The sequence below is a fragment of the Cotesia glomerata genome, linkage group LG1, assembly GCF_020080835.1.
Source record: "Cotesia glomerata isolate CgM1 linkage group LG1, MPM_Cglom_v2.3, whole genome shotgun sequence".
NCBI classification, from domain to species: domain Eukaryota; kingdom Metazoa; phylum Arthropoda; class Insecta; order Hymenoptera; family Braconidae; genus Cotesia; species Cotesia glomerata.
The window spans coordinates 25,234,451-25,258,612 of NC_058158.1; the positions used below are offsets into that span (position 1 = coordinate 25,234,451).

The 24,162-nt window shown below is 35.1% G+C and overlaps 1 protein-coding gene and 1 long non-coding RNA gene across 2 annotated transcripts in view; one reads left to right on the forward strand and one right to left on the reverse strand.

Annotated features, from left to right (window-relative positions):
• LOC123264423 (mannosyl-oligosaccharide alpha-1,2-mannosidase IA) overlaps positions 1-24,162 on the forward strand; it is a 174,393-nt gene that overhangs the window by 1,784 nt on the left and 148,447 nt on the right. The window lies entirely within an intron of this gene.
• Positions 1,635-24,036, reverse strand: LOC123264549. Its single transcript, XR_006509370.1, has 3 exons — positions 23,961-24,036; positions 21,038-21,042; positions 1,635-1,651 (listed from the first exon to the last, which is right to left on the reverse strand). It is a non-coding gene; the product is annotated as an uncharacterized LOC123264549 (long non-coding RNA).

Here is a 24,162-nt window from a genome sequence, read left to right on the forward strand (position 1 = left end):
TAAATGACCGATATCAGACTGTATACCATGTTTTAAAGAAAAAAATATAAATTACATAATCAAATACTTTGAAACAGAAAATGTGATACAACATGGATTCTAAAATCATATCTGATTAAATTTTCTTTTATTGCGAGTATTTAAAGCTTAATAACTTTTTACTTGTTAGGATTACGAAAAAACTACTTCAGTACTTTTTTATAGAGGATTAAATTTCCTACAAGAATACTTGACGAAAAATACAAAAAAAAAAATTTTTTCGTAGTTTTACCGGATTAAAACGTAAATAAAATTTTTTTATGTCTTATTTAAATAGGAAAATAAAAATTCATTGAGCTTCATGAACAATTGAGATATCAAGCTGCACTTTGGAGAGAATTTTCTTTATACCTTAGAGAAGTTTTTTAAAACAGCAGCACTTGAAAAAAAAAAAAAAAAATGTTTTTTTTGGACCACTCTAATATTTATATTGGACTGGGTCAAAAAAACTTTTTTTTTTTTCGATTAAACATATCTTAAAAGTTTCTTCAATATAAAAAGAAAATTCTCCTAAAGTTTGAGCTCAATATCTCAAAAATTGAGCTGGCTTAAGGGGGGATCTCCTTTCCCATTTAATTAACGAAAATTTTCGAAAAAAATGTTTTTTCTTACCTACACGGAGAGATTTGGTATCGTTCGAAAAGTATGAACCTGAAGTTCCAAACGTTGGATGCCAACGAATTTTTAATTGACTTAAAATCAGAATAACATATTACTAGCAGCAGAATAAGGTGCTGAAAGTATAAAAAATTGAATAAAAACTTCTTATGGGTACCGGAAAACAAGTCCCACCCTCACAAGTGAAGGCTTCGAATTGAAAGATCCGAAAAAATTACTTGTCCGCTTTTATTTACTCTAAAAAAATTCTGAAGTATTTACTACACTCATATAGACTTAAAAAAAATCACGGTCAACCTCCGTACTCCGGAACCCCATTAATCACTTGTACAAGCTATTAAAAAAATTACGGGCATCCAACGTACTCCGGAACCTATTTATTCCACCCTCGCATTTCATTGGTGAAATTTAAAAATTATGGAAAAAATACTTGTATGCTTTTGTTTACTCCCAAAAAATTCTGGAGTATTTACTACACTGATATAGACTTGGGAATAAATCACGGTCATCCTCCGTACTCCGGAACCTATTTATTCCACCCTCGCATTTCATTGGTGAAATTTAAAAATGATGAAAAAAATACTTGTATGTCTTTGTTTACTCCAGAAAAATTCTGGAGTATTTACTACACTTATATAGACTTGGAAAAAAGATAGATAAATATCGAGATATTTAATCAAATTATCTTAGACAGTTGAAAATACAATCTTATAGTAATATAACAGATGATAAAAATTAATATATTGGTGGTAACTGTAATAATTTATATCGTATTCATAATAATGGAAGGTAATATTCATTACTATTAAAGTATTTTAGAGCTTTTTACAATACTTTGATGATAATATTCACCATAAAATTCTCTCCGTGTAATTTTAAAATTTCATTTTTTATGTGACAACATAAATATTAGTGCTAAAAAACTGCTATTAAACGCCGCCAATTTTGTCAAAATCGGACAATTTTTTCGAGAGATATTTAATTTAAAAAAATTCTGTGATAGTTATTTTCGATACATATTCACAAAGGTAGGGATTTTGACACCTTGAAGTGACGTCACAAGTTTGAGGCTATGGGCGCATTATTATCAAGACCGAGTTATTTATCCAGACGAGCGTAGCGAGTTTCAACTGTCGTTAAGATTCTTTTTGCGATTTTTCCCCCACCCAGCGGACGTTTATCAAATTAAAAGATAATTCGACTCATCTATAGCGTATTTTAGCGTAGTCGTGCAGAAATATAGAGACAGATATAGAGAGAGAAGTTACTTCTCGATACTAGTACGTGGTAAATTAACTAAACTATAGATTGCCAGAAATCGTATTCTTTGCGCCCTCTGTGTGTTGCTCGAAAATCCAACTTTCGCGGTTGATAAGTCAAAAAAGTGTTTTAATTTTAACACAACTACACTATTTACAAAAATTAAGGGATATAATAAAAATTCTAAATTTTTTGGTGATTTTCAACGAGTTGTAACTCCGAGGAAAATAGCTCCAAGTGTCTAGTTTTTAGAAATGACCATGAAATTTTTTTTTTGTAATACCAACCGCGAAACTTGGATTTTCGAGCTATAGTTAGGAGAGGTAAAATGAATGATATCTGGTCATCTATAGTTGAGTCTACTTTTCACGCACACGTAAGTATAAGTGACATCACTCTCTCTATCTGTCTCTACATTCCCGCATGGATGCTAAAAAGTACTATAAGATATTTAGTTTCGTTTATTTCTACAATCATCCACCAGGGAGAGTATGAATCGAAAAAAAAAATCTTGGCGACAAGTCGATTCTTGTAAACAATTTTACTAATATTTTAGTTTGTCATTTATTTACGTGTGACAGTTCATAAATGAATAACATTTTATTTGCATCCTCTCAAAACCGAGTTTCGCCGTTGCTATTACAAAAAATTTCGTTCGATACAAATCCGCAAAGTTTAGTATTTTGGTAATAAACTTGAAATGATGACACTCGTATGAGATTATAAATACATTCTCAACAAAACCTCGTACGTTTTATCTGGTCTCGTTTCGCTTGACCGATAACAACGTACTCGGTTTTGTTGAGAATGCACTCATAATCTCAGCCTCGTGAAGTCACTTCAAGCTTACCAAAATACCTACAGTCAACGCTCTCTGTATTTGACTCGCCCGTACAGGACCATTCTCTGTATTTGACTCGTCCTTATCCATAAGAGCTGTGTAAAATCGTCAAATACAGAGGAAGAATGTGGTCAAATACAGAGAGCGATCAAATACAGAGAGCGGTCAAATACAGAGAGCGGTCAAATACAGAGAGTGGTCAAATACAGAGAGGTCCAATACAGAGAGCGTCGACTGTACCATTGCGCATACGTATCGAAAATAACTAGTATCATGTTTGAGTCTGGAGTAATCCTAAAAAAACTATCAAAAAATAATTTTCTAAATTTTTTTTTCATCTAAAAAAGGTCTACGGACTTCAAAAAATTGTGTGTGTATGTGTTCGTGCATGTGTGTTTCTGCACACAAGGTTGTGTAGGGATTTTAGGGGACACTTCAAGGTTGAAAAATTACCGACAATATCCTTCATTCATCCATTTTATCCAAAGTTATACCAAGTTATCCAAATATTCTTAATTATGCAAATTTTTGTCTTTTTTTCAGTCAAAGTTTTCAATTAATAAAAAATTTTATTGTTAAAAACCATTCAAGGTATCTCATAGAAAATATTGTGTAGTTTTCAAAACCCTTTTTTGATTTCCTATACGATCATTATTCCCTGAGTTTATGATTAGCAAAGTCAAAAATAATTTTTTTGCTTTGATTGACGATAACTCCGCGGTAAATTATCGTAGAGGCTTTTTGATTACATAAAATTAAAGGGCATTCAATTTTCTAGAACATTTAATAGTTTTCTAAGGATTACTTCAAACCCAAACATGATAAACAAATTTTCATGGTCATTTCTGAAAACTAGACACTTGGAGCTATAATTTGCTTCTTTTTTTTTTTGCTGTACGATCATTTTCCTCGGAGTTACAGCTCGTTAAAAATCATTGAAAAATTTGGAATTTTTTTTATATCCTTCAATTTTTTTGACTAGAGTTATAAAATTTTTTCTTAAATCGTTTAGAAGTCTATAAATAATTTTTTGTGCTTGAGAAATTGCGTCGAATACTGCAAGCCCGACCAAAAACAATTGATTCGATCGAAAGATAAGGTAAAAACTAGGGGTGTGCGAATATCGTTTAAATCGAATCGAATCGAATATTGATATTCGATTCGAAATTCGAATCGAATAATTCGAAAAGTTTCGAATAATTCGAAAATTTTCGAATAATTCCCGAATAGTTCGAAAAATTCGCGAATCATAGTAATATTACTGGATCTTCTATTGTTTCCAATTTGAATTTCATTATATCGTGTATAAAAATATTATATTTATATAAATTTATTTATTTACTAGCTGTTACCCGCCCTCTCCACTGGGCAATTTATAGAATTGTATTTTTAGATTTAGACATGAAATTTAATTGACGTATTGTTTTTATTTGCACAGATTTCAAATTCCATCGGATTGGCCTGTACCTTTTAACCATGTAATTATTCTAGCTAATATTCATTGTAACGTTTAATATGCAATCACTGTAACATTCCCGTGGCTTTCAAAAATGAATAGTAATTGATACGATGAAAAAAATTTAAAATGAGCATTAAAAGTTTCAGTTACAGTAATTGCAGGTCTCATAAGTGAAGTTGAAATCTGCCTAGCTTAAAGTGCGACGAATTTTCTGTTAATACAAATTTTTTCTGTGACATATATTTTATATAGAAAACTAGAAAATCGAGCACGCTTCTTCCTTTGTATTTTAAAAAAAGTTATTAATTAAGAAATGACGTTTTATTTTGTCTACTGATGATATTTTTAATGATATAAGCTCATCTTGGGGTTACACTTATCGAGACCCATCGTTTGAATACCCACACAAATTTTTCCATAGATTTCATACATATAATATTTTTCGTAATTGTGAAATATATAAAATAAATAAAAAATTCATGTGGGTATCCAAATAAAAGCTCTCGATGATCTTATACCCATACAAAGTTGCCGTTGATGACGACAAAGCCATACATCGGCCGATGTTAGGCGACGAACGGTCGGCCAAGCGTTGGCAATTTTTAATGGCCCATATCTGGCAAACTGTCATTAGCCATTCAATCGTAAATAAAAATAGCATGCGATCAACAGCCGTTCATCGGCCGATAATCAAATCCATACGTCCTTGCGTATGCGCCAAAAATCTGTTTCTCAGTTCTCAGAGCACATTTATTTCATTTACATGTCTTATGTTGTAGGTTATATTGTTATAAATTAATATTTTATTAATTTTGTTTTCACAATGTCACAAGCATATCAGCGATTAAAAAAAAAAATTAGAGAATTAAAAAAAAATGTAAATAACGATGAACAATGCAATGCAAATATTTCTGTACATAACTCAAGTAACCTAAGTGTCAATAATAGTGTAAATGATAACACTGTAGATAGTGATGACATTTGCATTCATTCTGATATTAGTTGTGACAATGATATTGATAATGATGAGAATGATACAAGTAATAAATTAAGCGACAAAAATAATGAAAGTGATGACAACAGTGATGACATTGAAGATAAAACTGGTTCAAATAAAAGTTTTCAAGAAAAACTTCGACAGTGGGCCTTAAAAAATTTAAACAGTCTTCAATTAAATGTAATTGCTGAACTTTTATTACTACTAAGAGAAGAAGGACATCCTGAGTTACCAAAAACGACACAAGCTTTTTAAAGACCAAATCCGCGTGCACCAAGTTTTTCTTAGTCAACGTATGTGTGTGAGTCCTAGCTTTTCTATATTCTTTACCAGGTTTTCTTTAGCAATTTTTTTTAGGCTTAAATACTTTGATTCTTATAAAATTACATGACAGTTTGTAAACATTAATACGTCGATGTGTATGTTGAAGGGGTTAGGTTATCTTACATTATGGCCTATGCCGTAAGTTGATGCAAGTTAAGTTTTGTGTCCCCATCATTGACATCCGCTATTTTAAAATTAATTTTAACTCGACAAAGTATAAATAAATTATTATATGGTTATTTAGATTATAAATAATCTAAAATAATTTTAAACAATGCAATTATATAAAAAAAAACATAGAGAAAACTGGATTTGAAAATAAGGTCTTTTTTAACGATGTTGTTAAGAAATTACAAAAGTATAAGTAGTTTTGGCCTATTTGAAAAAATTAAATTTTTTTGCGGTAAATAGTTTATACCTTGAAATTTAATTTTAATATTTTTTAATTTTAAAAACATGTAAAATTTCCATGAAATATCAACAATTGTGATTATTAACAGATTTTAATAATGAAATAATAAAATTAAATAGGGTGCCAATAATGGAGATCCTGTTAATAATAGAGGCTTTTCTTTACCTTATCGCAATTAAAATTTTTCAAAAACGAAGTTCCAGGAATGGCCTGCAGGTCTACTGTTTTTCAGATATTTTTCTAGTAAGTTTTAAGAAATGTTACCCTTACCCGGAATAAATTAAAGAATGCTGGAAAATTTTCACTGTGTAAATTGTTTTTTTTTTTTTTGAGTGTATTAAATTTTCTAATGAGTTAACATAATATGTTCTGCATATTAATTTTAAAACGTATAATTATTCGTAGAAACACAAATAAGTACAACAGTAATACTTATAGCGCAGCGAGCAAACATATAAGCCTCGAGGCATGAAGCAAATGTTGAAAGCTCATTTTGTATACCATTGTATTTATTTAGCATTAACAGTTTGCTTAGTACATTTCAAATGCTATAATCATAGTAGTAGTTAATTATTACGAAGCTTTGAGCAATAACGAAAGTTGCTTTTCATATTTTTACAAGCGGTATTCACCTTTTTTACGAAAGTAATAATTAATATAATATATTCCATATTATGGGAAACGTAAAATATGTATGAGAGCTGGATTTTCAACATTATATTAATCTATGCATTACTTACATTCTTGAATATATAACTCTCTTAGCCAACTATCATTTCTCTATAAGATTTCTGCCACAAACGCAAGATGTTTGCATGCCATAAGTCTGCGTGCTCAGTATAGTTGAGATAGATAATACCTAGATGAGAGTAGAAGATGATATAGCGAATGCTATGCATGAGACATGCTCGGAGTATCAGAGCGTGACATAGAACAATAGTCGATGAACCCTTTGACGTGTCATCCTGTCGAGTATGTGATATTGCAAACTTTGAGTGCCTCACACGTTCCTTTCAACTTCTTTATCAATCGACTTTTATCACCCAACTGAGAGAGCTTATAACAATTTTTTCACTTTTATGAATATTATTTTTTGTTTTTTTTTTTTTAGGGAAAATTATACTTTCATTCTTTAGTTTATTCGTTTTTTGTAGAATCGATGAAACAATTCGGTTATATCGCGTGCTAAATGCCAAAAAGGCGTATAAAAAAAATCAGGATTTTTCAAAATTTCGAAAAACAGCTTTCAAAATTGTCCGGAGGTTTGTATGAAGACAAATTTTAAAAAAATCAACAGTTTCGATGGTAGTAACTTTAATTTTTCATCGTCTTGGACAGTCCAATGTAATTAAAATTATTTAAAGATTAAAAAAGCACAAGAATTAGAAATTTTTTCGCGTACTCAAATGTTCATGTTTTTTTATAAATTTTTTTTTTTTTTCAAAGGAAAATGTAGAAGATGCAGATAGGTAAGGGGCAGGAATTGTGCCCCAATAAACTTCCCATATTTTGATATTAATTTTTTCTTGTATTTTTTAACTTCGAGTAATTATAATAATTTTTTGCCCGCTATAGATTCAATAACAGATATATTTTTGTTTAATTGCATGCCTTAAGCGCAAGCGTAAGTATGCTCTATTCTCGCTTAAAAATTGAAACCTCTGATTCCGTTTCGTAAAATTGTAGTTAAAACACATAATATGTATGAAAAACACCTTATTATGAGTAAGAAATTACTAACTAATCGTTAAAAAAAATTTTTGAGCTGAATATAGATCTGATGAAAACTATATTTTCGAAAAACGAGATGAAACCAATAACTTCCTGATTTTAGAAAATTTTTTATTTTCTTAGCGGGAAGTTAAAAATTATACGCCCTTTTGATTTTAGATCTCTAAATTTTCAGAGTTCTAAAGCCAAAAGGGCGTATTGAACTTGAGACATACGCCCTCGTGGCTTTGGAAATTTTTTTTTTCATTTTTAGGCTTAAAACATGTTTACAAAACGATTGGCACCAAAAAAAAAAGTTATACGCCCTTTTGGCTGAGTAATGTCGAAAAATGGCATTGGCTCAAAAGTTCATATATGGTGTATTCCATGCCAAATCGACCACTTTTAAACCCGACCTCTTTAGATTTAGCTGAAACTTTTCTATTCTTTTTTACCCTTTGAAAGACATTTTTGAGAATTTTTTCAAATTTTTTTATCCGACCCAAAAAAAGTTATGAATTTTTCAAAAAAATGGCTTTTTTATTTTCAAATAGCCATAACTTTTTTAGATATTGACCTTTGAGTACCTTTTTAACTTTCCGCTAAGAAAATCGAAGATTTTCAAAAATCGGGAAGTTATTGTTTTCACCCCGTTTTGCAAAAATTGAATTTTCATCAGATCTCGACGTTTTAAGGTCACAGGAAGCTTCCCTGACTACCCCCGCGATGTTGTCACTATGTCTGTATGTGTGTGTGTATATGTTGTGTATATGTGTGTGTATATGTTACAAATATAAATAATGCTGTGAAGCGGGAAAGAATAGGAGTTACGGTAATTATTACGTGAAGCGTTCCACATTCACGTAACAGGATATTGGTAGGAAAGGATTGAGAAAGGAATGTGAAGAGGATCATCTTAATGTGAGTTTATAGAATATGCGAGAAAAAATTATTAGATAGCTCGGACTGGGATTCGAACCCAGAACCTTCCGAAGACATGTCGGCTACTCTACCATTTGAGCTATCCGGTCTATACTAAATTTCCTTTCGCTTATTCTATATACATTAAGCCACACCGTCCATCTTACGGTAAGCATTTTTACAAATATAAATAATGCTGTGAAGCGGGAAAGAATAGGAGTTACGGTAATTATTACGTGAAGCGAAAAAACTCGACGCTGACGCCCCTACCCACTAAACCCTAAACCCCTTTCTCTTCTATCCTCTGATCCCCCATGGTACCGCCGTAAGGCATTTCTTCGCGGGGAGAGGAATTAGCTGCCGCTCTTCCTTCTGGTGGCTAAGATGTTATTTCTTCCTTCTAGATTCTGTCTTTTGCTCTTTTCCTCTCAATGGATCGCAACTCTGTAAGCACTTTTGTAGCAAAAGTGCTTGTGGCGTTCCAGGCAGCTTCTGACGACAACATTGCTTCTACTATTGACTCTGGTTGGGTTCTCTTTTTCAGAATCGTCTCTAACTCATCGCGCTGTTGGTTGAAACGTGGACACACAAAGAAAACATGCTCCGCATCTTCATTGACCCCTGGACAGGACGGGCACTCTGGGGTATCATCGTGCTTAAAGCGGTGAAGATACTTCCGGTAACATCCGTGTCCTGATAACATCTGCGTTAAATAATAGTTGATCTCACCGTGACTCCGGTTGAACCACACATCAATCCGAGGTATGAGACGGTACGTCCACCGACCTTTCTCTGCAGCATTCCACTCCTGTTGCCATCTTGCGATGCTGTGTTGCCGTTCTTCCCTTCTAAGTTCTTCAGGGCTCAGTGTGGTTGACCTTTTTCGTTGATATAGGTTCCGTCTTTCCTCAGCTAGGACTCTGAGAGGCAGAGTACCGGAAATAACACACACTGCTTCCTCTGATATTGTGCGGAAGGCGCTAGCTACTCGTAGGGCACTCAGTCGATATACTGGTCCAGCCTTTCTCCATGATTCTTGCATCTTTAGTGCGTCGGCCCAAATGGATATTCCGTAAGTGAGCACCGATGTGACTACTGATGACAATAATAGCTTCCTGCTCTGCTTTGGGCCTCCGACGTTCGGCATCAGTCGTGCGAGACTAGCCCTTACTACTGACGCTTTGGCACTGACATGTTCCACTTGCTGCTTGAAGTTGAGTCGGGCATCAAGCATCACTCCCAAATATCGGATATAAGGTTGTGATGTGATTTCTTGTTCGCCGACTTTCAGCTTAATGGTCTCTACCACTTTTCTGCTGGTAATAAGTACTGCCTCAGTCTTGTGTTGCGCCAGTTGCAGATTCACTGCGTCCATCCACCGGTTAACGCGCTCAAAAGTAAGATCAAACATATGGTTTATCTCGTCAAGGTGTTTGGCAACGATCACTACGGCTACGTCATCTGCATATGCTACGAGTTTGACGTTTCTTGACAGAGTTAGTCTTAATAGACCGTCATACATAATATTCCACAGGAGCGGGCCTAGAACTGAACCTTGTGGTACACCTCCAGAAATATCATACTCCCTCGGACCGTTCTTCGTGTCATACTTCAGGACTCTGTTTTCAAAGTAGCTTGCTACGATCTTAAGAAGGTATTCTGGTACATTCTTCTCTTGGAGGGCCTGCATGATGCATTCCTAATTGGCGGAGTTGAAGGCATTTCTGATGTCTAGAGTCGCCACCAGGCAATACTTCTTCGTTCCACCCTTCCATCTGGTTCCTGCGATTGCTTCCTTGGCCGTATCAACAACGAGTTTGATTGCGTCCAGGGTTGATCGTCCTTTCCGAAATCCATACTGATTGTCTGCCAGGAGTGGGTCGACTACTGCTTCAATTCTCTGGTGAATTATGCGTTCAAATATCTTACCCGCTGTATCTAGCATGCAAAGTGGGCGGTAAGATGACGGTTCATCCGGTGGCTTTTTCCCTTTAGGAAGCAACACTAACCGTTGCTGTTTCCACTTTCGAGGAAAAATCCCTTCTTTGAGGCAGGTGATGTAAACATCCAGGAATAATGCCGGTGCTGCCTTTATAGCTGTTTTTAAGGCAATATTAGGGATTCCGTCTAATCCTGGTGCTTTATTATTCCCTACGTGGTTGCAAGCCTCCGTCAGTTCTTCTTCCGTGACAGGTGGAATGTCCTCCAGTTCGCCTTGAGCTAACTGGTAATGTAGCTCGCGTTGCTGCGGAAACAGCGCGGTAACGATTCTCTGCAGAAGTTGTGGGCATGTGGGTGCCAGCATTTGTTTGCCTTTTAGGTGAGCCATGACCACCTTGTACGGTCTGCCCCACAGGTCTTTGTCCACCTCGTTGATGAGCTCTTTCAAGCATTGCCTCTTACTATCCTTGATGGCTTTGTTCAATGATCGACGAGCTTTTTTGTACTCTGCGGCAAGCTCCGCAGAATTAGGTCGTCGATAGCCACGCTGGGATATTCTTCTTTTCTTTAGACACTCTTTCCGAAGAACGCTGATGTGGTCGTTCCATCAGTGTACTTCCAGGCGTTGGCTTATGCTGCGTTTCCGGACCATACTTGCGTCACAGGCCTGGACACCTCTTTTCATCAGGTCCTTGGTCATTTCTTCTGCGGATCCAGTAGTAATCGGTTCACTATTCAGGGCTATTACCAATGTGCTTGTGTCAAAAGACTTCACTTTCCATCCAATGGTATTGAGTGACTTGATTGGTCTTCTTGTATTTCGGTCATGTGATATTTCCCAGAGAATTGCCTTGTGGTCGCTGGCTGTGTAGATATCCATCATCTTCCAGTCGTATTTTCCACTGATGAGGCTGCTGCTGACGAAAGTGAGATCTACAATAGAGCTTGCTTCTCCTTTAGTATAGGTTGGCGTATCACCACTGTTGAGCTGGACTACATCTAGTGTAGTAAAAGCTTCTAGTAGTGCTTTTCCTCGCGCATTGGTCTGCTTGCTGTCCCAGTCCACTGCCCAGGAGTTGAAGTCACCGGCAATCGCAACTGGATAATGCTGCTTGGCGTCCTCGGTCAGTTTGTCCAAGAATTCAGTGAATTCAACAATGGATAGGCTAGGTGGTGCATAACAGCTGTAGAAACGGATGCCGTTAACTGTTGCTGCTACAAAGCCGGCATTATCATTGTTAACTACACTCTGGAAGAGATGCTTACCACAGGACCAGATGACAGCCTTGGCGGTGCTGTCAGATTCCCAAGGCTGGGTATTCAGGTGTCTGTATGGCTCTGCTATCATTACTAAGTCTAACTCTAGTTCTCTTGCTGTTTACATAAGCAGATCATGTGCAGGTTCGCAATGGTTTAGGTTTAGCTGTAATATCTTCATGTCTGTTTGTTTGTTATCTTCTGGAGTGCCTCTTTAAATACTGGGCACCTGGATGCGCTGGCATGATGGGCCGCGTTCTCCGCACTTTGGTCCGCGTATAATACACATTTCGCTGAGTTTTTGCATTCAGCAATCTTGTGTCCCTCTTGTCCGCATCTAATACATAGCTTAGACCGATCCACATTGCTTTTGCACTGGGATCCATGGTGTCCAAAGTGCCAGCACTTAAAACATTGGATTGGTCTCCTCGTAGCTCTGATTCGGCAGTTGGCCCAGCCGATCCGGACTTTACCGCTTCCTGCCAATATCTTCTGCGCTGCAGCTGCTGCTAGTGTCACAACAGCTGTCTGAGTACCTCTGTAGGCCTTACGAATCTTAATTGTCCCTAGTGGTATCTCGCAGGTTTCTCCGATTACCGTTCGCAAGGCGGCCTGAATATCCTCCTTGGTTGTGGTATCGTCAAGATCTCGGATTTCGACGTCTTCCTGTGGTCCTTTGCAGATTACCTTCGCGTCTTCTTGGACGATGCCCGCGATGGTCTTCTGTAAGGTTTGGCCTCGGTCAGTGTTCTTCCTCGAAAGCGTAATCAGCAAGCTCCCGGTCCTAGTTCTTTGGATCTTATCCACTGTAGTACGGACCTGTTCGTCAGGGACGTCCTGCTTTATTCGCTTCAGAATCTCAGCATACTTTGCCGTCTCTGCTGGGCGGATGATCAGTCCTGCGCGGTTTTTTCCGCTTAGGCTCTGGCTTGGGCTCCTTCGGTGGTTGCTTCTGGAGCTTTTCTTTTGCTTGCTCTCTCTTGGAATTCCTTGACTGGACTTTTTGCCACTCATTCATCTCCCTTTTTCCGCCGTTCTGTGTTACCGCGTTTTTCGGAGGACTTGGTTTAAGGTCCTTCTTCTTCTTAGTACGGCTGGTCATTGAGTCTGGGGAATTTCGCTCCTTCCTTTTCCCAGGCCTGATATCAGTTCCAGTTTCCTCTCCGTCTTCGACAACTGACACGACGTCACCCTCGCCACCTGTGTCCATCTCTTCGACAAATGTGTCGGCTTTTGCAGGTGAAACCGCTGTCGCACTCGTCTTCATCATGACATTACCGTGTTGCTGTTGGATGTCCTGCCACTCTTTGTCCAGTTTCTTGAACCTTTTCAGGGCACTGCAGATGTTCGTCGACTTCGACTTGATCTCCTTGTGGACATTTTGCTTGGTTTGGAGAAAGTCCTGCAGTCCACTGACTAGCTTCTCCAGATGTACCAGAGCATCTGTCCTCTTCATCTTTGCACTAAGTAGCAGTGCATCTTGCTGGGCATGAGGCCCGTTTTCACTCTTGTTTGTTTCCTGTGAATTACTCATACTTTTTGATTTACCAGCGCATCGTACGGAGTGGAGTAGGTTGCCATAACTAGAAACGGGTGTACCCTCGGAGATAGTACTCCTACCCCAGTTCCCTGAGGCCTAGCCGACACTTAGCCAGTCCCGGAATACACGGATGGACTAGACTCGCTCGGAGCGGTGAAGATTCCGATCTTTAACACTCACTGCGTACTTCCTGACCAAGGCCCGAAGTGGCTGGCTCCTGATCCACTGCTGCAACTTACACCTTGGCAGAGCAAGCTCACATCAGCCGTGGCCTGCATCGTCGGAAATTACGATACAGGTTCCGGTCACTCCCAGTGGGTCACAGCAGAGAACGATCGTCTTGCTAGGTCAGTTAGTGTGACCAACCCATTACAGGGGAGTTTTGTCCACGGGAGCTTATTTTGTTTGGTTATTTTGCTTGGCTCCTACCCGCTGTACCTCATCAACTAAGAGATTAAGTGTCATCCAAGGACAGCGAGCATCCTCCCATCCGCTCGGGGAGACGCGTCCGGTAGCAGTTTCTCCTCAGCCCCAAATGTGTGTGTGTGTGTTTTTTTTTTTTTTTTTAGAGGAAGTCAAATACATTTATGTATACCAGGACGAGATGTTTGTCCTGGGTATGTCGGACTCGGAAGTCAATATTATTGACAACAATACCGACTAAACATCCTCCTCTCTCTTCCCCCATAGATGTTACGGGGAAAACTGGATCGAGACCGCGTTAGCATTACTTCAATCCAGTCCGTGTTACGTCTCACGATGGTTGCTTCTAGTTACTAGTCTCTTTCTACGATTTTTTCCTTTAAAAGACGCTGCGCATAGGCTGCGACAGCTGGCCAGTTTTCTTCTTTTTTGATCATGCAGGTTACCAAGCTCTCAGGGGAAAGAGTTGTGCCTATTGTTTCGTCGGTGCTGATTCTGTCGTCCTTCCACCGATCACACTCGAAAAACGTGTGCTCGGCGTTGTCAATTTTATCTGGGCAGTATTTGCACGTTGGTGTGCTGTGCAAACCCATCTTGAAAAGATAGGCATTGAACTGCCCATGTCCCGTCAATAGCTGGGTCAGGAAGAAGTCCGTGTCCCCGTGCTTTCGAGAAAGCCAGACGTTGATGTTTGGGATCAGGCGCGCTGGTGTGTGTGTGTGTGTGTGTGTGTGTGTGTGTGTGTGTGTGTGTGTGTGTGTGTGTGTGAAAGTATGTGAACCACTTATAACTTTTGAACGGCTTGACCGATTTCATCGCGGTTGGTGCCATTCGAAAGGGCTTGACCAAACTTAGATTTTGAAAACCGCTATTTGGACCGATTCAGATCAATAGATTCTGAGAAATCTTCAAAAAACTGAAAAAAAAATTTTTTTCAAATGTGGTTTTATTGGAATAACTTTTAAACGGCTCGACGGTTCAACTCCAAAAACTAATCAGCTTTTAACCTCAAAAAACCACGTCGATCGCCACCAGTCCGGTCAAAATCGGTTGATTCGTTCGAGAGATATCGTGAACGAAAGAAAACCGAAAAAAGTGTTTTTTCGAATAACTCCGAAATTCCTAGCGCGATCAATTTAAACTTTAAAATTCTTTGTGAGGCTTAAAAAACTGCATCAAATGCTGCCAACCGCGTGAAAATCGGTTTATTCATGCAAAAGTTATTGGGGTTTTTAAAATTTAAAAAATAGTGTCTTATCAAATCTCTATCAGACTTTTGAGCTCGAAGAGCTCAAAAGCATAGGAAAGCAATCTCTTTGAGCTCAAAGAGCTCAAAATAATTCATAAATTTTATTTTGAGCTCGAAGAGCTCAAAAACGTCATTGGTGCAATTTTAAGCGCCTAAGTATGGAATTAGCGGGAAGTTGCAGGGATGGCCTTCAGGGTCAACCGTTTTCCTAATTTTTTTTTTTTAATTTTTGTTTTTGAATAAATTTTTCGAAAAAATACACAAAAAAATTAAATACGATCAATTCTCTAAAATAATCGATTTTTTTTTTTGCAAAATCGTTATTTTTTCATAGTTCATCGCTTTTTTTTTATTTTTTTTTCTCAAAAAAAAACCAATCAATTTGACAACTATTCCCGCTCATCCTGGTCAGGGCCGATTTTTTTTATTTAATTGAAAGGTTGGCAATAGCCTAATCGGCTCGGTACCTGCATTTCGAAAGAGTGGGACCAGGGTTCGATTCCGGCGCGCACCAATATTTTTCAATGATTATAAACTAAGAATATGTGCGTTTCATTGCCAGCCTCTGTACCGGTCGGGTTTTCTGTGGTTTTCCCATATAGTTATGGAGGTAAAATGTCATTATAGAAGTACCTCCATACTATTTAAGACTGTAATGCAAATGCAGGTACTGATTATAACGCGTAAGTCGGCCACAGTCGCAGCACATGTGTGTCGGGCATGAAAGAAAAAATCCCGACATGCAGGGGGGTGGGGACGCAAAAGTGGTTGAGAGTTATAATGACGGGGTTGAGAGACTATATTGCGGAGAAAAAAGTGGAGAGACAATAATTCCCCACCCTCCCTTGTGAAACACTCTACAGTGATACAAGTAAAACCATCCTCAATTATAATCCTCAATTATAACAGTCTGCCTCAATTATTTAATTGAAAAAAAAAAATTTTTTTATTTGAGAAAATTTGACAAGTCTGATAAAAGTTTAATAAAACACTATTTTTTGAATTTTCAAAACGCAATAACTTTTGAATGTATCAACCGATTTTCACGCGGTAGACGGCATTCGACGCAGTTTTTCAAGCCTTATAAAGAATTCATTAGTTTAAATTGATCGAACTCGGAATTGCGAAGTAATTCCGAAAATACACTTTTTTTGGTTTTCTTTCGACAACGATAACTCGCGAACGAATCAACCGATTTTGACCGGGCTGGTGGCTATCAACGTGGTTTTTTGATGTTGAGAGCTGATTAGTTTTTAAAATTGATTAGTAAAGTCGTTTAAAAGTTATTCCAAAAAAAACCACATTTAAAAAAAATTTTTTTTTAGTTTTTTTTTAAATTTCTCAAAATCTACTGGTTCGAATCGGTCCAAATTGTATTCGAAATCTAAGTTTGGCCAAGCCCTTTCGAATGGCGCCAACCACGATGAAATCGGTCAAGCTATTCAAAAGTTATAAGAGGGTTACATACATACATACACACACACACACACACACACACACACACACACACACACACACACAATGAGAAAAAAAATACTTTTATTAAGAAAATTTTCTTGATACAAGAATTTATGTTCTTGAAAATTTTCAAGAATATATATTCTTAGCTCAAGAAATTATTAAATTGATTGAAATAATTTTTACTTAATTTAAATAAAGCTATTATTTTGTTTATCTATTATCCAAAGTTAAATATTGATGTTCTTCTCTTCAAAAATTAATAATTAATAATAATAGAATATTTGATCGTCAGCGAGTTTCTTGAACCAAGAAATTGTTAATTGACTAAAGGTATTTTTTTTTCTCAGTGCACACATACATATACATACATACAGACGTACGGACATCATCGTAATAATACTCAGTGAAGCTTCTTAGGACTTCAAAACGTCGAGATCTGTTGAAACCTCGATTTTTGCAAAACGGGGTAAAATCAATAACTTCCCGATTTTTCGAAAATCATTGATTTTCTTAGCGAGAAGTTAAAAATCTAAAGAAAATCAGGAGGCAATTTGCTCATGCGGTGATCTATAGAGATTTTGTTTTATCTTCATACTTTTTGTTCGTTCATTCTTTCTCCTTTTTTCTCTTATCGTCGTGTGTGGAGTATCCGAGTGAAGTGATCTAGAGAGTGCACACCTTTCTGTGTGTCTTCAACGTACCTTTTCTTTTGTCTGGTCGTCTCTTTCCTCTCTCACGTACCTTATACTCGGATCCACTTTTATGCATGTCTACTTCTCGTCTCTTTGTCCAGACTTCTCGGTCCGGTATACCGGCTGTGGATTCTACTCTGGCTCAGAGTCCACCGGGGTCGTGCAACTCGACCTCCAAACCATGTTAAAAAAATATAAAAGAAAAGAAGAAAGGCACAAAAGATATGTAGAATAATAAAGCGAAAAATATCGAGAGAAGACACAAGTTATCATCTGAAAGTTTTGAATACTTAATGAATCGGCTATTTCGAATAATTGTTTATACTAACAAGCTTTTTCATATGAATTATTATTGTTATATATTTATTCATTCTTGTTTAGTTTGTGTACATGTTGTGCCATTTGTTATCGTTCGATTAAATCTATAGAACATTATATTTTAACTTCAAAAAATAAAGATATTACTGAAAATAAAATTTGACAGACAATTATTTTTTCTCTATAAAGCCCGAGCCTCCAAATATTATATCAAATTGAAATTAAAAATAAAACTTTTATTAAGACTTGTATAATTTTTATAATTATGATAAAATATACACATTGACATGCTCATATACAGAGGGATAAGTATAATTAGCCTTTCGTGCGAAAGGTGAGAATGCAGTTGAGGATGCAAAGATAAGAAAAGACATAAGGCCCAGTATAAGGCATGATAGGATTGAAAATGAAAGGACAACAACAGCGACAACTTCCAACGAGTACGAGAAAGCAAAACGGCTTGAGGGTAAGACAAAATCCTGATCAGCGGCATGCCGCTACAAATGGCCAGCTTTAAAACACGCTCGCCATGCCATGCTTGTCGGTGTCGTCGATATCTCATTTCTTGCCAAGGCGCCACGTGAATTTGTCATTGAACAAATCCAGCCTTAGGTTCATTGAGTACATGAAAACATTTTTGTTAGATGAGCAACGATATTTGCTTGCTTGCTTATTTATTTATTTATATTATATTTGGTTGTCACTGAACGGATGGATAGATAAAATAACTCAAAAAAATTGGAGACCATTTATTTTGTATGCTGTTTTGTATGAGTTATGGCATTTAATTTATATATGAATAATGCGACATGTAGTACATGGGTTTATATAAATTTGTCTGAATATCGCGTTACTAATGTCAAAAAAGGCGTATCTCAAATTATACGCTTTTTTGGTTCTGGCCAAATAAAAAACAGTCAATTAGAACTAAGAAAATAGGTTGATCGTAAGTTAATTGTTAACGCTCCCTGTTATGAAGCGTGCATAATGCATCATATGATCAAGAAATATATCTTTTTGAATTTTAAAAGGTACAATGAAGAATACTGTGATTTAGTTTGATACTAACAAATGATGATCATTATCATTTAACGTGTTACATATTACTCCAGTGAAATCGCCATCGTCGGTGAAAATATTCTCTTGCGTATACAATCAAACAAACAAACCAGCGAGACATCAAGTTAAGTGAGTGAGTGAGTGAATAGCGAAAAAAATACATGTTTTATATTTGCCAGCGAGAAAGAGAGTAAAAGAATACATCACCGTGGGTATTTATTTGCGACGATCCCCTAGGGTCTTGCTTTTACTGCACTTTGACCTCTCAATCCAACAAACCAGCTGAGCAGTCCAGTCCCAGAGAGCATCAACATTCGAGTACACAGAGTACTGCGGTATATGAACACGCAGATTCATCGCTAGGCGTTGACTTATGAGGAATGCCCTCTGGTCACATGCGATTTTCGATTTCAGCCACGTGTGGATAAATTTTAAAATAATCGAGGACACTGACCCGATTAAAACCCAATGACAAACCGAGTCGATGCACGGAAGAAACTCAAAGAATCAATAATTTTGAAAAATTCAAATTGATGATTTATTGATTAAAAACATGTTTAAATAAAAGGTACACTGAAAAGAAAGTTTGATAAATCCAAATGAGCAACATGCAAGCGCTCATATCATTCCCAAATTATTCGAATTAGCGCTAATATATACCACAACGTCAACTTCATTGATAACCTGAGTATAATTTTTTAGATTTTTTAATTATTTTAAATCAAACGTCCATTGGGATAAAAAAGTACTTCTACAAATAAACTTATTCTAAAAAATTAACTTTCTTTGCAATCCACTTTTGATACTTGTTTAAATTTTTCCGCGGGTTGGAATTATCTTGCGAGTGCTGTAATATAATTATAGAAAATATCAAAGTGAATTTATTTATGAAAACTGTTACCTGGTCAACTGCCTCATTAAACTTAAATCTTATGTTCCTATGCTTGTCTCTCTGTGTGGTGGCAAATATTTAATACTATTCTATCGCAAATGCTTTTGAGATCATAAATTTTAGAGTATAGTCCGGAAATCGAAGGATTTTTCATTGCATTTTGCTCTCCACCTCCTTTCCACTTATGTAAATATTTATATTTAAATAGACATATAGGTATAAATTTCGTGATGGTTGATTCTGATGAAGGGGAGTGAGGCACTCGTGAATTTCATCAACTATTCTATAAATTATTCCTCGCGGGTCACCGACATCGTGTGAATTTCCGCCGCGAGTCTCGTAAAAGCTCCCGCGGCGGATACCTAAAATTTTTCTATCTCGGACAATACTAAAATTCAACGATAAAATGTGGCATAAACTTTATCACACGGATCACAATTATACAAAAAAATCTAAAATAATCGTAATTTTTTGGTGAAAGCTAAAATTCGAACAGCTCATAAAAAATATGTGAATCAGAATATTTTCATTTATTACGGCAATTTATGGTCGGTATTGTTATAATGTTTTCTCACTTTTAGTGTAAAATTTGAATAACATCGATTCACATGTGAATTTTTTTTTTTACATATGTTATTCGCCAGAACTTCTACTCCTCGGTACTTATATGCATTTGTATACAGTTCTGTGGCGTCGCATGAAGAGAAATGTAAAAAAATTTACAAAGAAAGCAAAGCACTAAAAAAAATGAACTGACGTAATTGGACAATGGTATACATAAAAACAGAATAGTTGCGTTTTATAGACAATTAATTCGTACAGGGACATGGGATAACATTTTGTGGTACAACTATACAACGTAGTTTGAGACTGTCTCTGTATATGTATGTATATGTCCTACATACGCCGTGTCACACGCTCAAAATTTGTTACGGCAACGTGCCAAAAACTCATTTATGTATACATATGTATTGTATACTCTTTTGTTAAACGACAATCTAATTAGACTTTAGTTATTTAAAGTTCACCCCATGACAGCGGAAATATAATTATCTCTATTCTATTAGACTATAACATAATAATATAATAATAAATGGTTAAATCAGTTACGTGTTTAACTACTTAATGTTTTTGACTCGTAAAATTTATATGCCAACGAAACGTGTGTTTTCCTCTTCAGTTCCACAATTATCATTCTCAATAAAAAATATTTTAAGTATTAATGAAATGTACATTGAAAAGAAAAAAAAACATTATTTCAAACAAAAAATATTTTTTTCAAAAATTATTCTTAAATCAATAAAGGAGAACTCATAAGTAAAAAAAAAAATTTTTTTTATTCATTACAAAAAAATTAAGTTATTCTCTTCACACTGAGAAATTTTTCATGGACTAATGTAAAAAAAATCTGAAAAACGGTTGACTGGCAGGCCAACCCTGGAACTTCTCGCTTTTCTAGAGCTTGAAACGCTCGAAATTCTTATTGGTTGTTTTTAACTTACTTTATTTGTCTGCAAAGTACATTTACCCTACAAGTTTATTGCAAATTTATAATCTGATTGTGATTAATTATAGATAAATAATATTGATGTTAATAATAAGAGATGATTTAATTGATATAAACATGTACTTTATTACATAGCCATTTGAAGAAAGATAAAGAGTAACATAATAATAATCATAATACAATAATAGCTGCTGCCTAGCGGTCATAAATAGAAGCTCATATTAGACTTTATCTATAAAGACTTATAGTCTTATATATAGTCAAAATAAAACTAACAATCTCAACACTAATGTCTTAAGAACACGTAGTACAGTCTAATTTCGGTAATTCAATCTGGGCCAGTGACAACAAATGCTAAATGAATGAATTGGTTCTTTTATTTGAAACGTATGTAAAATGCGCTGAAGAAGGTTATCAGACTGACTGTATATACCCTTAACATTGCTTAAAAAAATTAAACTAGATAATTAACTTTTGGCACTCTCTTGCGCCTTACATGAAGTATAGTAAATTAAATTTTATGTTGATAATTAGTTTTCTGCTTTAAGTTATCTGCATTTTAATAATTTTGTCTTTTAAATAATCTAAACTAAAATAAAAAATAATCAAAAAATTAAATCAATCTCAGAGATTATATTGGTTGTACGTTTATTACTAATTTATTTATAGTAAAGTTTATTTACATGAATATTTTATGAGTCCTGAGATAAAACAGTTTTACGCGCGAAAACTACCTAATTATTTATCATTTTGTTATTTTTTTTTTTCAATGATTAAATTTAAAAATAAAAGAAACAATTTACGAAGAACTATTATTTACATATTCCTGCCAAGTTTCATGATTTTTTATTCAATAATGACTTAGTCAAGAAGAGTCCCAATATCTTGTTTAAAATTTAAATATTCACCTGTCCTACATGTTCTTAATGTTAAATTTAAGTGATGAGTAAACCAGGAATAGCAGAAATTTAGTTTCTACAGTCGTTAAATAATACGTCGTAAAGTCAGTTTTAGTATAAAAGTTCAAAATTTAATACGATCAAACTTGAGTACTCATATGAATATGAATATTAAATAAACTTCGTCATTAGATCATCCGAATATCTCTTTATATTGAATATAGATAAGACTGAAATTGATATGACTAATTATTGAAGTATGGTTTAAGTTCATCCAGATTGCTAGAAAATGTATACTTTATGAGAATTTTCTTAGACTATATCGATCTATACAATTTGTCAAAATTTTTTCTAGAAAAATAAAAAATCATTTTATCAAACTATCTGATATACAAGTATCATGCAATATCGAATAATTTCATAAAGATTTTAAAGTTTTTTTTTCATGCAAGTATTGTGAAGTCATCTATTTAATATGTATTGATTAAGATACAGAAACAAATCGTTTAAAAGAAAGGACATAAACTGTCGTTCCAAGAACATGGAGTAAAATTAATATTCTGTTAAGTTAATAAAAAGACTCTCACTCAACTGATTAATAATTTAAAGAGTTGACGTTAAGAGTTTGAATGGATTTCATGCATACGAACCATTGACCCGACAGACTCATAAACTCTTCGACCCAATCGACAATTTATTCATCATAAACAATGTAAATAATGGGTGAGGTCCTCCGAGTAGTTCCCCAATTTGCGGTTAGAACTCGCAAGCTCGTTAAAATGACGCTATGCACGAAACAGCCTCGTCCACACTAAAAATTATTATAAAGAATCTATTAAAATATGTCATTTTGTTCTTTAATAACTCATAATCATATGGTTGTTTATATTTGAAATATTAAAATAAATTATAATCGTAAAAATTAAAGTAACTATCTACTTTTAATTTTACCCCAATGTATACGTCAAATATATTTTGAAGTATAACAAATTTTTGAAAATCCCAAAAAATATGAAATTAAAAATTATTATAACTGATAGTTATATACCATACTTACCAATAAACTTTTTGGTAGCATGGTACAAAGCTTGTAATTCTTTTCTTGTCTTGAGAAAATTTATCTCTTGCTCCAAAAAATTAAATATCTCGATAGAAGTAAATTTTTATTAATATTTTTATTGATTAACATGTCAAATAGGAAGATCAAATAATATTGAATCATTTTTTTTCATTCAATATGTATAATTGCATGCTAAAATAATATAAAATGGGTATCAAATATTCAAGAGAAAAATTTTCTCAAGGTGAGAAAATTTTTTTCTCAGCTGAAGTAGGTGGCGCTGCTTCCCTAAAGTATCTAAAAATCTTGGTCAAATATAAAAATTTATTGTATCAAGTATTTATGATAATTTGAATTAAGAAAAAATTACTTCCACCAAGAATAGAATTTCAAGAAAAATTTTTACTCAGGCCAACACAACTTCGGTCTTCCTTCAGGCACCCGAAAATTTTCTTGAGCCAAGAATTTTGTTCTTCAATAAAGGAATTTTTTTTTCTGTGTAAGCGCTTAAAATCGCACTTATGACGTTCTTGAGCTCGTCGAGTCCAAAAATCTGATAGAAGTTTAATAAAATACTATTCTTCAAATTTTCAAACTGCAATTACTTTTGAATGAATTAATCGATTTTCACGTGGTTGGTAGCATTCGACGTAGTTTTTCGAATCCTGTGATTTAATTTTAAACACAAATTGACCAGACCGAAAATTTTGGAGAAATTTGAAAAATTCACTTTTTCCGATTTTTTTCGACAATGATCTCATGAACGAATCAACCGATTTTGACCAGCCAGGTGGCAATCGACGTGGTTATTTGATGTTAAGAGTTGATTAGTTTTATGAATCAATCGGATTTTCGAAAATTTTCAGTTTTTTTAGCGGGAAGTTAAAAAAGAGATCTTTTCAAAACTCAACACACTTATTCTACAGACAAATAACAAGATCAAATTCAAAGATGAGCTTAATCGGTCAAATAGCTAAAAAATGATAGGGTTTAAAAATTAAAAAAAATCGTAAAAATTCATGTTTCGGCAGTTTCCTTCACGGATAACTTTTGAATGAAATAACTTATCTAATTTCTGTACACGGAAAAAAGTAAACTGTAAAATTCACTCGGATTCTGGTTAATTTTTATAGTTTCAATCAGTACAGCGGACATCGTAAGGATGACACGTAAAATCGTGAAGCGTTCCACATTTTTTAAATTTAATAATGCTGTGAAACGAGAAAAAAGAGAAGTTACGGTAATTATTACGTGAAGCGTTCCACATTCACGTAACAGGATAA